The 16041-nt window shown below is 43.0% G+C and overlaps 1 protein-coding gene across 1 annotated transcript in view; it reads left to right on the forward strand.

Annotated features, from left to right (window-relative positions):
* Positions 1-16041, forward strand: part of Zmynd15 (zinc finger MYND-type containing 15) — a 54491-nt gene that overhangs the window by 31587 nt on the left and 6863 nt on the right. The window lies entirely within an intron of this gene.

Raw genomic sequence — 16041 nt, forward strand, 5'->3', positions numbered from 1 at the left:
CAGCTTTTTCTGCTTATGTGGTGCTGAAGAATCGAACCCAGGGCCTCATGCATGCAAGGCGAGCACTCTACCACTGAGCCACCTTCCCAGCCCACCCTTAACATTTTTTATGCCGGTTAAAAGCTTTCTCAAGGTCTCCAGCAGTGACTCAAGTGGTAGAATACTTGCTTAGCAAAAATAGGCCCTGGGTTCAAATCCCAGTATCACCACCACCTGCCCTGAAAAAAAAAAACTCTTTGAGATCTCTCTCTCTCTCTCTTTCCCCCCCTTTCTCTCCCCCCCTACTTGTTCTGCACCATTTGTTTTGCTACCTTTGCTCTTTGGTCAAGGATCAGTTGACTGTACTTGTGTGGTCTATTTCTGGATTCTATTTTGTATCATTAATCTGTTTGTCAGTATCATAATGTTTTGTTTACTGTTGCTTCATCAAAAGTCTTGAAGTCAGTAATGTCAGTGCTCTAACTTTATTTTTAGTAATTCTAGGTCTTTTGCCTCTCCGTCAACTAGAACTGTTTGTCAAAACCCACAAAACAATTTGTTGAATTTGTTGAATTTTGATGACAGTAGTATTAAACAAGCTGGAAGAATTGACATATTGAAAATATTGATTCTTTGTACTCTTTCCTTTCTTTATTCTCTTTCTTTCCTTCTTTCTTTCTTTTTTCTTTCTTTCTTTCTTTTTTTTTTGTGCTGTCCTGGAGCTTTAACTCAGGGTCTGGATGATGTTCCGAGCTTTGTTTGCTCAAGGCTAGCACTGTTCCACTTGAGCCACACCTTCACTTCCAGCTTTTTGGTGGTTAACTGGAGCGAAGAATCTCACAGACTTTTCTGCCCAGCCTCCTGAGTAGCTAGTTAGGATCACAAGTGTGGGCCACTGGTGCCTAGCATTTCTTCATTTTTAGATCTTTGATCTTCTTCACCAAAGTTCTATGGTTTTCTTTTTGCATATCTTATATTTTTTTTGGTGGGAGGGGTGCCAAACTCAGGGCCTCAAATCTCCTTTAGTTTTTCACTCAAGACTGGGGCTTAAGCTGGGCGCTGGTGGCTCACACCTGTAATCGTAGCTACTCAGGAGCTTGAGATCTGAGGATCATGGTTCAAAGCCAGCCCAGGCAGGAAATCCCATGAGACTCTTTATCTCCAATAAACCACCAGAAAACCAGAAGTGGCACTGTGGGTCAAGTGGTAGAGTGCTCGCCTTGAGCTGAAGAGCTCAGGGTCAGCACCCAGAGTTCAAACCCCATGACTGACCAAAAATAAATAAATAATATAAAAGTAGGAAGAATGGGGCTTTAAGTGGCTCACACTTGTAATCCCAGCTACTCAGGAGGCTGAGATCTGAGTATCACAGTTCAAAACCTGCTCAGACAGGCAAGTCCTTGAGTCTCTTATCTCCAATTAACCACCAGAAAACTGGAAGTGGTGCTGTCAGGCCTGCATTCAAGCCCCATGACTGCCCACCGCCCCTCCCTTCCACCGCCACAAAAAGACTAGGGCTTTTACTAAGCCACACCTCCATTTCTGGCATTTTGTTGCTTTTTTTTTTTTTTTTGCTGGTCCTGGGGCTTGAACTCTGGGCCTGGGCACTGTCCCGGTGCTTAGCATCATCTTATATGGTCATATGTACATAGCTTCCAAGTCTTTCCATTTCCTAACAAATGGGGCAGTGTCATTCTTTCTGATGGAGGCATAGAATTCATATATATATATATATATCACATTTTCTTGATCCATTCATCTACTGAGGGGCATCTGGGTTGGTTCCATATCTTAGCTATGGTGAATAATGCTGCAATAAACATAGTTGTGCTGGTAGCTTTAGTGTGGTCTTGTTTGTGATCATTTGGGTAAATGCCCAAAAGTGAGATTGCTGGGTCATAGGGGAGCTCTATGTGGAGTCTTCTGAGGAACCTCCATACTGCTTTCCAAAGTGGTTGAACAAGTTTACACTCCCACCAACAATGCAGTAGGGTTTCCTTTTGGCCACATCCCCTCCAGCATCTGTCATTCTTGATATAGCCATTCTAACTGAGGGGAGGTAGAATCTCAATGTCATTTGGATTTGCATTCTTTTACAGCTAGAGAAATTGAGCATTTCTTCATGTGTCTATTGGCCATTCTTATTTCGTCTTCAGAGAAGTCTTTCTTTAAGTCTTTCTTATTCTTTTTCTTTTTTTGGGGGGGGGGGGAGGAGGGGAGGGTCTGGTTGTGGGGCCTGAACTCTGGGCCTGGGCGCTGTCCCTCAGCTCTTCAGCTCAAGGCTAGCGCTCTACCCACTTGAGCCACAGCGCCACTTCTGGCTTTTTTCTTTTTGCTTATGTGGTGCTGAGGAATTGAACCCAGGGCCTCATGCATGCAAGGCAAGTGCTCTACCATTGAGCCACCTTCCCAGCCCCTCTCTTTAAGTCTTTAGCCCACTTATTTATTGGGCAGTTGTTTCTTTGAGGATTTGTTGTTAGAGGATTTAAGTTTTTTAGTTCCAGGTATATTTTAGATATGAGACCTTGTCCATTGTATGGCTAGTTAAGATCTTCTCCCAATCCATGGGCTTTCTATTGATCTTACTAGCCATGTCCTTTGCCGTGCAGAAGCTCTACAGTTTCATCCATTTGTCCACCCTTTTTTTAGTTGTTGTGTTTCTGGGTCTTTAATTAAGAAATTTTTGGCCTGTGCCAAGGAGCCCTAAAGTTTCTCCTATTCCTTCCAATAATGTTTTCAGGGTGTCTGCTTTGACTTCAAGGTCTTTGATCCATTTGGAGTTGATTCTGGTGCAGGGTGATATATAAAGGATCTAGCTTTAGTTTTCTACAAGTGTTTAACCAGTTTTGTCAGCACCATTTACTGAAGAGGCTGTCTTTCTTCTATTCTATTTTTTAGCTCCCTTATCGAAGATGGGGTGGCTATAGGTCTGTGGGTCCATTTCTGGCTCTTCAGTCTATTCCATTGGTCCTCAGGTCTATTCTTGTGCCAGTACCAAGCTGTTTTGATTATTATGGCTTTATAGTAGAGTTTGAAATTTGGTATTGATATTCCTCCAGCACAGTTCTTTCTGCTAAGCATTGTTTTTGCTATTCGGGCTCTTTTATTGTTCCATATGAATTTTTGGATTGCTTCTTCTATATCATTGAAGAATAAGGTTGAGATATTGATAGGTATCGCATTGAATTTTGAGATAGCCTTTGGCAGTATTGCCATTCTCACGATGTTAATCTTCCCAATCCAGGAGCATGGGAGATTTTTCCACTTGCTTAGTTCTGCTTTAATTTCCTTTTTCAGGTTTTTAAAGTTTTCATCATAGAGGTCCTTCACTTCTTTAGTTAACTTCTAGGTATTTTATTTTTTGTGGTGCTATTACAAAAGGAGTTGCTTTCCTGATTTCAGCCGCGCTCTTCTCATTATTGACATACAGAAAATCCATTGATTTCTGATGGTTAATGTTATATCCTGCTACTTTGCCAAAGTTTCAGATCAGCTTGAATAACTTGGGAGTGGAGTCCATGGGACTCTTTTTTTTTTTTTTTTTGGGTCCGGTCGTGGGGCCTGAACTCTGGGCCTGGGCACTGTCCCTCAGCTCTTCAGCTCAAGGCTAGCGCTCTACCATTTGAGTCACAGCACCACTTCCGGCTTTTTTCTTATGTGGTGCTGAGGAATCAAACCCAGGGCCTCAGGCATGCAAGGCAAACGCTCTACCACTGAGCCACCTTCCCAGCCCCTCCATGGGACTCTTTAAATACAAGATCATGTCATCTGCAAAAAAGGAGAGTTTTACTTCATCTTTCCCTATTTGGATCCCCTTTATGTTTGCATCTTGTCTTATTGCTCTAACTAGGCATTCTAATACTAAATTGAAGAGAAGTAGAGAGAGTAGACATCCTTGTTTCATTCCTGAATTTAAAGGAAATGGCTTAACTTTTCGCCATTAATTATAATGCTGGCTGCAGGTTTGTCATACACAGCCTTTATTATATTGAGGAATGTTCCATGGATTCCTAGTTTCTCCAGAGCTTTCACCATGAAGGGATGTTGGATCTTGTCAAATATTTTTTCTGCATCTATTGAGATAACCATGTGGTTCTTATCCTTACTCTTGTTGATGTGATGAATTATATTAATTGCTTTGTGTATATTGAACCAGTTTTGCAACCCTTAAATGAAACCTGTTTGATCATAGTGTATGATATTTTTGATGAGTTATTGAAGTTGATTGGCTAAAATTTTGCTGAGAAGTTTTGCATCGATGTTCATCAAAGAAATGGGTCTATAGTTCCCCTTCTTTGATGAGTACCTGCCTGGTTTTGGGATGAGGGTTAAGATGGCTTCATAGAAAGAGTTTGGTAGTGAACTTTCTTTTTCAATTTCATTGAAGAGTTGGAGGAGTATTGGTGTGAGTTCTGCTTTGAAGGCCTTGTAGAATTCATCTATAAATTCATCCGGTCCTGAACTTTTCTTGGGTAGGAGGGCTCTTATTGCTGTTTCTATTTCAATGGTTGATATGGGTCTGTTAAACTGATTTAAATCATCTTGGTTTAGTTTGGGCATGTCAATGCTTGCTAGAAATTCGTCCATTTCTTCCAGGTTCTCAATCTTATTAGCGTAAAGGTTTGAGAAGTATTCCCTTATAATATTCTGAATCTCAGTTGTTTCTGTGGTGATGTTTCCATTCTCATCTCAGAGTTTGTTTATTTGGGTGTGTTCTCTTCTTTTTCTGATAGGATTTGTGAAGAGTCTGTCAATTTTGTTAATTTTTCCAAAGAACCAACTCTTTGTTTTGTTGATTCTTTCTATGGTTTTTTTTTTGACTCATTGAATTCTGATTTAATTTTAATTATTTGTTTTCATCTACTGGATTGGGGTTTAGCTTGTTGCTCCTTTCCAAGAAGCTACAGGTGCCTTGTTAAATTGTTGGTTTCAGATCTCTCCAATTTTTTTCTGTTTATGTGGGGTTGAGGAATCGAACCCAGGGCCTCATGCATACAAGGCAAGCACTCTACCACTGAGCCACCTTCCCAGCCCCTCCAATTTGTTGATGTAGGAACTCAGAGCTATAAACTTGCTTCTGAGTACTGCCTTTGTTGTGTCCCAGAGGAGCTGGTAATTTGTGTGTTCAATTTTGTTGAATATCATGAACATTTGAATTTCCTTTCTAATCTCTTCCATGACCCACTGGTGGCTCAACAGGGTGTTGTTCAGCCTCCCTGTGTTACAGGATTTTCTTTGGTGGCTTTTGATGTTGAATTCTAATTTGATTCCCTTGTGGTCTGAGAGAATGCAGGGCATAATTTCAGTGTTTCTGAATTTGGAAAAATTTGCTTTGTGAACTAAAATGTCATCTGTTTTGGAGAATATTCCGTGTGCTGCTGAGAAGAACATGTATTCTGATGCTGCTGGGTGAAATATTCTGTAGATGTCTGTTAAGTCTTGTTGATCTATGCAGTTGTTTAGATCCGAGATTTTTTGGATTTTTTGAGTTTTTACTGGGTTGATCTATCCAGTGGGGATAGTGGTGTGTTAAATTCCCCAACAATTAATGTCTTGGATCTATGTGAGATTTTAGGCAAAGTAGTGTTTCTTGGATAAATTTTGGTGCTCCGTTATTTGGTGAATAGATATTTAAAGTTGTAATATCCTCCTAAAGAAGAGATCCCTCAATTACGATGTAATGACCTTCTTTATCTCCTCTAGCTAATTTTAAATTGAAGTCTATTTTATGTGATATTAGGATTGCAACTACCATCTGTTTATGAGGGTCATTTGCTTGGTAGATTTTATTCCAGCCTTTCTCTTTCAGAATATGTTTGGTTTTGTGAGCAAGATGCTGTACATCTTTTTTTTTTTTTTTTTTCGGTCAGTCGTGGGGCTGGAACTCTGGGCCTGGACACTGTCCCTGAGCTCTTCAGCTCAAGGCAAGCGCTCTACCACTTGAGCCACAGTGCCACTTCTGGTTTTCTGGTGGTTTGTTGGAAATAAAGAGTCTCACGGACTTTCCTGCCTGGGCTGGCTTTGAACTCCGATCCTCAGATCTCAGCCTCCTGAGTAGCTAGGATTACAGGCATGAGCCACCAACACCTGGCTTGCTGTACATCATTTTTTTTTGGGGGGGGGGGTCCAGTTGTGGGGCCTGAACTCTGGGCCTGGGTGCTGTCCCTCAGCTCTTCAGCTCAAGGCTAGCACTCTACCACTTGAGCCACAGCACCACTTCCGGCTTTTTTCTTTTTGCTTATGTGGTGCTGAGGAATTGATCCCAGGGCCTCATGCATGCAAGGCAAGCGCTCTACCACTGAGCCACCTTCCCAGCCCCTGTACATCATTTTTATAATAACAATTTAAATGTTTTTAGGGCTGGGAAGGTGGCTTAGTGGTAGAGTGCTTTCCTAGCATGCATGAAGCCCTGGGTTCAATTCCTCAATATCACATAAACACAAAAAGCTGGAAGTGGCACTGTGGCTCACGTGGTAGAGTTCTAACCTTGAGCAAAAGAAGCTCAGGAACAGTGTCCAGGACTTGAGTTCAAGCCCCAGAAATAGCAAAAAATAAAAAATAAAAAGAGCTCAAGGCTTGGAGTTCAAGCCCCAGTACAAGCACAAAATGAAACAAAACAGTATATAAACTAGGTGTCGGTGGCTCACGCCTGTAATCCTAGCCACTCAGGAGGATATCTGAGGATCTGAGGATCTGAGGATATCTGAGTATCATGGTTCAAAGTCAGCCCAGGCAGGAATGTCTGTGAGACTAATCTCCAATTAACCATTAAAAATTTTTTAAGCCGGGCTGGGAAGGTGGTTCAGTGGTAGAGCGCTTGCCTTGCATGCTTGAGGCCCTGGGTTCCATTCCTCAGCACCACATAAGCAGGAAAAAAAAAAAGCCGGGAGTGGCGCTGTGGCTCACAGTGGTAGAGCGCTAGCCTTGAGCTGAAGAGCTGAGGGACAGCGCCCAGGCCCAGAGTTCAGGCCCCACAACTGGACCAAAAAAAAATTTTTTTTTTAAGCCATAAGTGGAGCTGTGGCTCAAGTGGTAAAGCACTAGTCTTGAGTAAAAAAGCTCAGGGACAGTGGCCAGGCCTTGAGTTCAAGACCCAGAACATACAGAGAGAGAGAGACAGACAGACAGAGAGAGACAGAGAGAGACAGAGAGAGACAGAGAATGGGGCTAGCTGAATATCTCTGCTATGCACTGAGGTATGGCCAGGAAATATAAGGCCATGAGATTTAGATGGATGGGATTATTGTTAGATGCATCTCCATCATCTGCCCTGTCTTTCTTCTTCCTTTTAGTTCCCCTAATTAGCCAGCTTGGTGGTTACAGTGGAACTAATATGTCTCCTGTTCTTGAGCAGTCTCCGTTTTTCTCAAGTCATCAGCATGGTCTCTCTCCTGTTCATAGTGACTTGTATCAGAGACAGGCACCAAACCTGAGCCAAACAAGAAGAGATTATGGAGGGCACACGGGAAAGAAACTTCTGTCTCGGGCTGGGAAGGTGGCTCAGTGATAGAGCGCTTGCCTTGCATGAATGAGGCCCTGGGTTCAATTCCTTAGCACCAAATAAGCAAAAAGAAAAAAAGCCGGAAGTGAGCTGTGGCTCAGGTGGTAGAATGCTAGCCTTGAGCTGAAGAGCTGAGGGACAGCGCCCAGGCCCAGAGTTCAGGCCCCACGACCGGACCCAGAAAAAAAAAAAAAAAGAAATTTCTGTCTCTGGGAAAAGCAACAGAAGAGATTGCCTGACTTTCAATGGTGTGGTATAAAAACCTGAGAGCTGGAGCTGAGGCAGCTAATCCTGCCATCTGAAGGGGGATCCAGCCTAAGGACAAAACTCACACCCCCAAAAAGCCACAGCAGACAACCTGGCTCTATGGCTCATGCCTGGAATTCTAGCCATTCTGAAGCTGAGACTGAGATGATCACAGTTCCAAGCTAGCCAGAGCAAAACATTAGCAAGACTCATCCCAGTCAATAAAAAGCTGGCTCTAATGGTGTATACCTGTCATGCTAGCTATACAGAAAGGGTAAATAAGGAAGAGTTTGGTCCTCACTCAAGAAATAAAAACAGCCATATGCCAGTGATTGATGCCTGTAATCCTAGCTATTCAGGAGGCTGAGATCTGAGGATCGAGGCTCAAAGCCAACCCAGGCAGGAAAGTCCGTGAGACTATTATCTCCATTAAACCACTAGAAAAACTGGAAGTGGCTCACCTTCAGCTGAAGAGCACAGGGACAGTGCCCAGGCCCAGAGTTCAAGACCCACAACCAACAACAACAACAACAAAAAAAAGAATTACTTTTGGATATTTTGAAACCAAAACCAATAGGTTGTCTTTTTGTTTTTGTTGTTTTTGCTTTTCAGTGCTGGAGATCTAATCAAGGGCCTCTAGCATGCTAGGCAAGTGCTTTACCTCTGACCTACATCCCCAGCTATAAGTTGGGTTTTATAAGCTGGGTACCTGTGGCTAAACTTATAATTCTAGCTATTCAAAAGGCTGAGATCTTGGGGCTGGGAAGGTGGCTCAGTGGTAGAGTGTTTGCCTCGCATTCATGAGGTCCTGGGTTCCATTCCTCAACACCATATAAACAGAAAAAGCTGGAAGCGGTGCTGTGGCTCAAGTGGTAGAGCGCTAGCCTTGAGCTGAAGAGCTCAAGGACAGCGCCCAGGCCCAGAGTTTAGATCTCATGAGTGACAAAAAGAAAAAAAAAAGGCTGAGATCTGAGGATTGCAGTCCAAAGTCAGCCCCAATAAGAAAGTCTGAAGAGTCTTATCTCCAATTAAACACACACAAACACACACATACACACAGAAGTGGAGCTGTGGCCCTGAATTCAAGCCCCAGTCCTAGCACGTAGACACATGCACCAAAAAAAGAGTTGAGTTTTCTGTGACTATATGTAATTCCATAAAATGGATTCAGGAAATGGCAGCTAATAAATGATTAACTTCTTAGAGACTGCAATATTATTTTTACGATTTATATTAGATATTTTCTTTTTTGGGGGGGGGTCCAGTTGTGGGGCCTGAACTCTGGGCCTGGGCGCTGTCCCTCAGCTCTTCAGCTCAAGGCTAGCGCTCTACCACTTGAGCCACAGTGCCACTTCCGGCTTTTTTCTTTTTGCTTATGTGGTGCTGAGGAATCGAACCCAGGGCCTCATGCATGCAAGGCAAGTGCTCTACCACTGAGCCACCTTCCCAGCCCGATATTTTCTTTTTTGAAATAATGTAGAGGAAAGAATTTGTATCTGTTATATAATCAGATGTATAAAGATTATTCAGACTTAGGGTGAGACTTCCCCATTTGGGGGTTTGGATTTTACATCATCTCTTGGTAAGTTAAGATCATTTCCCATAAAAGGAGAAGGGCAACACAGCGGTATTTCCAAATCCAAGAATTCTCAGAAATGTAACTCTGTTGTTCTTTACATGGTCATATGACTCAGGATATAATAAACTCAGCTATGTACCAGTTTATTGAGTCATATTTTTTTCCTGTTGACGTGACTGTAGGCATTAGCCTTTTGCCTTGTGGCATTTGATATTGCCAGACCAACTTTTGCTCCTTTCTAAATAGCTGATGTTTGTTGTCGTTTGTCTGTCTGTCTGTCTGTTTTTGCTAGTCCGGGACTTAAACTCAGGGCCTGGGTGCTGTCTCTGAGCCTTTGTGATCAAGGAAAGCACTCTACCATGTGAGCCACAACATCACTTCCAGTTTTTTCTGAGTAGTTTATTAGCAATAAGAGTCTCACAGACTTTCCTGCCCAAGTTGGCTTTGAACTGTGATCCTCAGATCTCAGCCTACTGAGTAGCTAGGATTACAGGGTGAGGCATCAGTACCCAGCATTGGTTTTTGTGGGGTTTTTGTTGTTTTGTTTCTTTTTTCTTTTCATCCTCCTCCTCCTCCTCCTTCTTCTTTTGCCAGTGTCCCTGAGCTTCTTTTGCTCAAGACTAGTATTCTTCCACTTGAAGAGTCACAGAACCACTTCCAGCTTTTTCTGTTTATGTGGTACTAAGGAATTGAACCCAGGACTTCATGCATGCTAGGCAAGCCCTCTACCACTAAGCCACATTCCCAGCTTATGTGTTTTCTTTTATAGTGATAAGAGATAGAACCTAGAACATGTTGAATGCTAAGCGAAGACTCTATCACTGAGTTATACTCTAGCCCTCAAAGTCCTCTGTGTGTGTGTGTGTGTGTGTGTGTGTGTGTGTGTGAATCCTGAGACTTGAACTAAGGGTCTAGGCACTATCCAGGAGCTTTATTGTTCAATCTAGTTCTCTGCCACTTGAGCCATACCTCCACTTCTGGGTTTTTTTTTTTTCTGGTTAATTGGATATAAGAGTCACATGTACTTTCCTACCATGGATGCCTTTGGACCATGATCCTTTGGACCATGATCCTCAGATCTCAGCCTCTTAAGTAGCTAGGACTACAGGCTCCCAGTGATAATTTTTTTTGTTTTTGTTTTTGTGGTTCTGAAGATAGAATCCAAGACCTTATACATGCTAGGTAAATACTCCACCCTTGAGCCACCCCTACCCCAGCCTTTGGGAGAAGATGTTTGAACTATAGCATCATTTCAACAAGTTCCAGTCTTGTCTTTGAGAATTGCTGATTTCCTTATCCTACATCTCCATCATCTTCCCCTCCATTGCTTTTTGTTTGGGTTTTTTTGTTGGTGTGTTTGCTGACTCTTCATTCTAATCTCCCAGTCCTTTTCTTCTGGATGTGAGTGTTTTTCAAGTTTGTCCAAATTCATTCACACCTCTGATCTGCTGTTCCACAGTTTCAATCCTGTTCTTTAGTCCTGATGACCTACTTTTGTTTGTGTGTTGGGTTTTCATGCCATTCTTCCTTCTCTCCTCCAACTATATCTTGTCCTTTCTTCCCCTCACCAATACAATTCTAGTGATGTAATCAGAGACTTTTCTGGAAAATTCCTTTAAACCTTAAGAATATCTCTCCAGACTTCTATTTTCTTTTGGTCTTTTGCATGATCTGCCCTATCCTTTGTTTTGAGAAAAAATATTAGAATCTTCACAATGTTTTGTTAACATTATTTCATGCATTCAGAGTTGTGTTGAAAGCCGGGCGCTGGTGGCTCACGCCTGTAATCCTAGCTACTCAGGAGGCTGAGATCTGAGGATCGCGGTTCAAAGCCAGCCCGGGCAGGAGACACCGTGAGACTCCTATCTCCAATAAACCGCCAGAAAACCGGAAGTGGCACTGTAGCTCAAGTGGTAGAGCGCTCGCCTTGAGCTGAAGAGCTGAGGGACAGCGCCCAGGCCCAGAGTTCAAGCCCCACGACTGACAAAAAAAAAAAAAGAGTTGTGTTGAAAAATGAATTCACCTGGGCACTGGTGGCTCATGCCTGTAGTCCTAGGTACTCATGAGGCTGAGATCTAAGGATTGTTGTTTAAAACCTTCCCAGATAGGAAAGTCTTTTAAGATTCTTACTCCAATTAACCAGCAAAAAATATGGAAGTGGAGCTGTGGCTCAAGTAGTAGAGCACAGGCCTTGAGCAAGAAAGCTCAGGGATAGTGCCTAGATACTGAGTTCAAGCCCCAGGACTGGTGAAAAAAAATCCTAAGTTCAAGGCCTGGTAATACAAACGCACATGCACATATACACACGTACACACACAAAAAAATAGTGAAAATAGCCGGGGGCTGGTGGCTCATGCCTGTAATCCTAGCTACTCAGGAGACTGAGATCTGAGGATCTCGGTTCAAATCTAGCCCTGGCAGGAAAGTCCGTGAGAATCTTATCTCTAATAAACCACTAGAAAACTGGAAGTGCCCCTGTGGCTCAAGCTGTAGAGCGCTAGCCTTGAGCTGGAGAGCTGAGGGACAGCGCCCAGGCCCAGAGTTCAAGCCCCATGACCAACAACAACAACAATAGTGAAAATAAGTCTGGAAAGGTGGCTAGTGGTAGAGTGCTTGCCTGGTGTGCATGAGGCCCTGGGTTCAATTTCTCAGCACCACATATGCAGAAAAAGCCAGAGGTGGCACTGTGGCTCAAGTGGTAGAGCGCTGGCCTTGAGCTGAAGAGCTGAGGGACAGCGCCCAGGCCCAGAGTTCAGGCCCCATGACTGGCAAAAAATAAATAAATAAATAAATAAATAATAATAATAATATAGTGAATACCTATGGAACACACACAATTTTTTCTCTTTACCTGATAAAGAAAGTATACTCTCTCAGATTTACCACTTGTAGATAAGCAGATACAAACTCTTGGTTTGTTTGGTGCATTGGAAGTGAAGACTGAATTCCTGCTGCAGAATTGCAATAGGGATGTGATAGTTGCTCTAGTAGTTCAGCCTCAGATCCAGTGACCCAGCAGCACCTCTTGTCATTTCTACTTCTCTCTCCAGGAATCACTTTCTCCACTTTCCTCCTGCACTGTTTCTTTTCTTTTCTTTTCTTTTTTTGTCGGTCTTGGGGCTTGAACTCTGGGCCTAAGCGCTGTCCCTCAGCTCTTCAGCTCAAGGCCAGCGCTCTACCACTTGAGCTACAGCGCCACTTCCGGTTTTCTGGTGGGTTATTGGAGATAAGAGTCTCACCGGACTGGGAAGGTGGTTCAGTGGTAGAGCGCTGGCCTTACATGCATGAGGCCCTGGGTTCGATTCCTCAGGACCACATAAGCAGAAAAAAGAAAAGCCAGAAGTGGTACTGTGGCTCAAGTGGTAGAGTGCCAGCCTTGAGCTGAAGATCTGAGGGACAGCGCCCAGGCCGAGTTCAGGCCCCACGACCGGACCCCCCCACCCCCAAAAAAAAAAAAAGTCTCACGGACTTTCCTGCCCAAGCTGGCTTTGAACCGAGATCCTCAGATCTCAGCCTCCTGAGTAGCTAAGATTACAGTTTCTGATAGAGGTTTTCCATGTAATTCTCCTACTGTGACTTCTGCTCCTTTGTGGTTCCAGTGGCCTCATGGCTTTTGCTCATTTCTTTCTTCCATACCTCTCAGTATGGGGTCATTCTAGTCTCTATTGAATCACTCAGATTGTTTTATAGACAAAGTCCCCACAAATGGAGATTCAATTGGTAGATCTGCTATCACGCACTGGAGTAGCTCAGTCAGAGTTCTCATGGGTCTGCCTTTGAATCAGCTATACATTTTTCAATAAATCACGTGATCTGGGGAGTGGCATCTGAATAGAGAGCCATGGCCATGTAACAAAGAACAAAAAAACAAAACAAAACAAAAGGCCCCTACAGTCTTGGTGACGTGTAGATATAAGCATTTATTTCACTTATAAGTTGGTTGGAGGTTGGTTATTGTAGGCTGGGACCTGATCTGGGCTTTTTCTTTGTGTTATAAACTGTGTGTTATAAAGGTGTGTGTGTGTGTGTGCGTGTGCGTGTGCTTGTGCGTGTATGTACCCACTTGGCTCATTTTTTTTCCCACTTGGCTTTTTTCACCAAGCTATACCTTCAGCTCTACCTCCACTTCCAGCTTTTTGCCGGTTATGTGGAGATAAGAGTCTCACAGACTTTCTTCAAACTCTGATCATCAGATCTCAGCCTCCTAAGTAGATCGAATTACAGGCATGAGCCACCAGTGCCTAGCAGAGGTTGTTTTCTTGACAAAGATAATGGCAGGTAGCAAAACCTCTTAAGGCTCAGAAGCAGGATGTTGTAGATTCTGCCCACATTGCATGTAATCCACATGGTAGAGGTTCATTCTACATCTGGCAGAAAGGACCAAAAAATGCCATAGCAAAAAAAAAAAAAAAATTTATATATATATATGGGTAAAGGAAGAATTAAGGAACAAGAGAAAACAATTCTGTTTTTATAACAAGATCATGTGATTGTATGGCACTGGGCTTGGTAATCCAGTGCTACAGCATCCCAACAATGGGCAAGAATGATAGCAGTGAGAGATTTCTCAGAGAGAGGCACAGTAAAAATTAAAGGAGGCTGAGATCTGAGGATCATGATTCAAAGCCAGCCCAGGCAGAAAAGTCAAAATCTCTTATCTCCAATTAATCGCCAAAAAGCTGGAAGTGTAGGATTAGCTCATGTGATAGAGCCACATGAGCCAAACAAGCTAAGGGACAGCACTCGGGCCCTGAGTTCAAGGCACAAAAAAATAAAGAAAATAATTTTTAAAAGGACATGGTTTGTGATATTTTAAGATAACCAGGTGGCTCACACTTGTAATCCTAGCTACTCAGGAGGCTGAGATCTGAAGATGGAGGTTCAAAGCCAGCCTGGGCAGGAAAGTCTGTGAAGTTCTTATCTCTAATAAACCACCAGAAAAACCGGAAGTGGCAGTGTGGCTCAAGTGGTAGAGCGCTAGCCTTGAGTTGAAGCACTGAGGGACAGTGCACAGGCCCAGAGTTCAAGCCCCACGATCGACAAAAAAGAACAAAGAAAAAAAAAAGATAACCATTACCCAGATTTAAAATATGCTTTCTAAAACACGGAAACATTATAAAAACACTAAAGAGAAAAGAGAAAATATCAGAAGCAACATGGAAAAGTTTTAATAAACATTAAGTGAGTCAACAGAAGCAACATCAAATATCAATTACCACAATCATTACCTGTGAGTCAGAGGTAGTTGGGGAAAGTTCAAAGTATGTTCTTATCTTCTAAGTAGCAGGGATTGTTCCAAGATTCATTCTGAGTGATGGGTTTTCTCTATCTCTACATCCTTGTAGTGCAATGAGTGAGAGTATGGAGAAACTACATCTCTCCCTGAAGTACTGTATGTCTCAACAGGTCCTGGGGTACATTCTGCTATCCTCATTTCCTCCACAGACTGCCACATCCTATTTGAATGTGGGTTAATTCTGCAGAGACCTTAGGGCTACATTTGTGAATCATACAGTCTCTAGCACAAGGCCCTAAGAAGTACTTAATGAATTAATCTCTGTATCAAAAATGATTCCTAGCCAGCCACTGGTTGCTCATACCTGGAATCCTAGCTACTCAGGAGGCTGAGATTTGAGGATAAAAATGTTCAAAGCCAGCCTAGGCAGACAAATCTCTAAAACTCTTACCTCCAATTGAATGAGCAAAAAGCTGAAAGTGGAGATGTGGCTCAAGTGGTTGAACACTTGTCTTGAGTGAAAAAGCCCAGTGACAGTTCAAGTGCTAGCAGGTGAGTGCATGCACTCATGCAAACACACACACACACACACACACACTTCACAGTGGATAGAAATATAGCCAGTTAATGGAATCAGAACTTTCAAGGAATGGTCAGGCTTTGGAAATGGACATGGGTGGTCTTCAATTGTTCTTTCTTCTAAATAAATTTCTCACTCCAACATCCCCATGATGACAACAGGCCACCAGCAACTTCAGAACCCCCAAAAAGCAGAACTTCTTTGACCTCAGAATGCACCACTAAACAATAAATAACTGAAACTAATTCTCACAGGACTGTCTTGGTTTGGACAACCAAGCAAAAGCCCCGCAGACACTGATGAGTCAGGCCTCTGTCTCAAGCCCATCCTTGAGAGATAGACAGTGGCCTTAGTAGGGGGGTGCACAGTGGCAGTGTGTGTATGTGTGTGTGTGTGTGTGTGTGTGTGTGTGTGTGTGTGTGTGTGTGCTAGTAGTTCACACCTGTAATCCTAGCTATTCAGAAGGCTGAGATCTGATTATTACAGTTAAAATCCTGCCCAGAGCTAGGAATATGGCTGAGCGTGGTAGCGTGCTTGCCTAGCATGCATGAAGCCCTGGGTTTGATTCCTCAGTACCATATAAACAAAAAAGGCCGGAAGTGGTGCTATGGTTCAAGTGGTAAAATGCTAGTCTTGAGCACAAAGAGGTTCAGGGACAGCATCTAGGCCCCTGACTTCAAGCCCAGGACCAGCAGGAGTGGGGGAGGGGGATAAACCACCTCACAAATCTGAGACCCTTATCTCCAATTAACCAGCAAAAAAATCCAGAAGTGGAAGTATAGCTCAAGTGGTAGAGCCCAGCCTTGATTGGATAAAGCTAAGCAAGTGTGTGAGGCCCTGAATTTAAGCTTTAGTATTTATGTATGAACACACAGAAAAAAGAAAGAGAGAAAGGGAGGAAGAAAGAAGGAAAAAGAAAG

The sequence above is a fragment of the Dipodomys spectabilis genome, unplaced genomic scaffold, assembly GCF_019054845.1.
Source record: "Dipodomys spectabilis isolate Male_0828 unplaced genomic scaffold, ASM1905484v1 ptg000062l, whole genome shotgun sequence".
Taxonomy (NCBI): Eukaryota; Metazoa; Chordata; class Mammalia; order Rodentia; family Heteromyidae; genus Dipodomys; species Dipodomys spectabilis.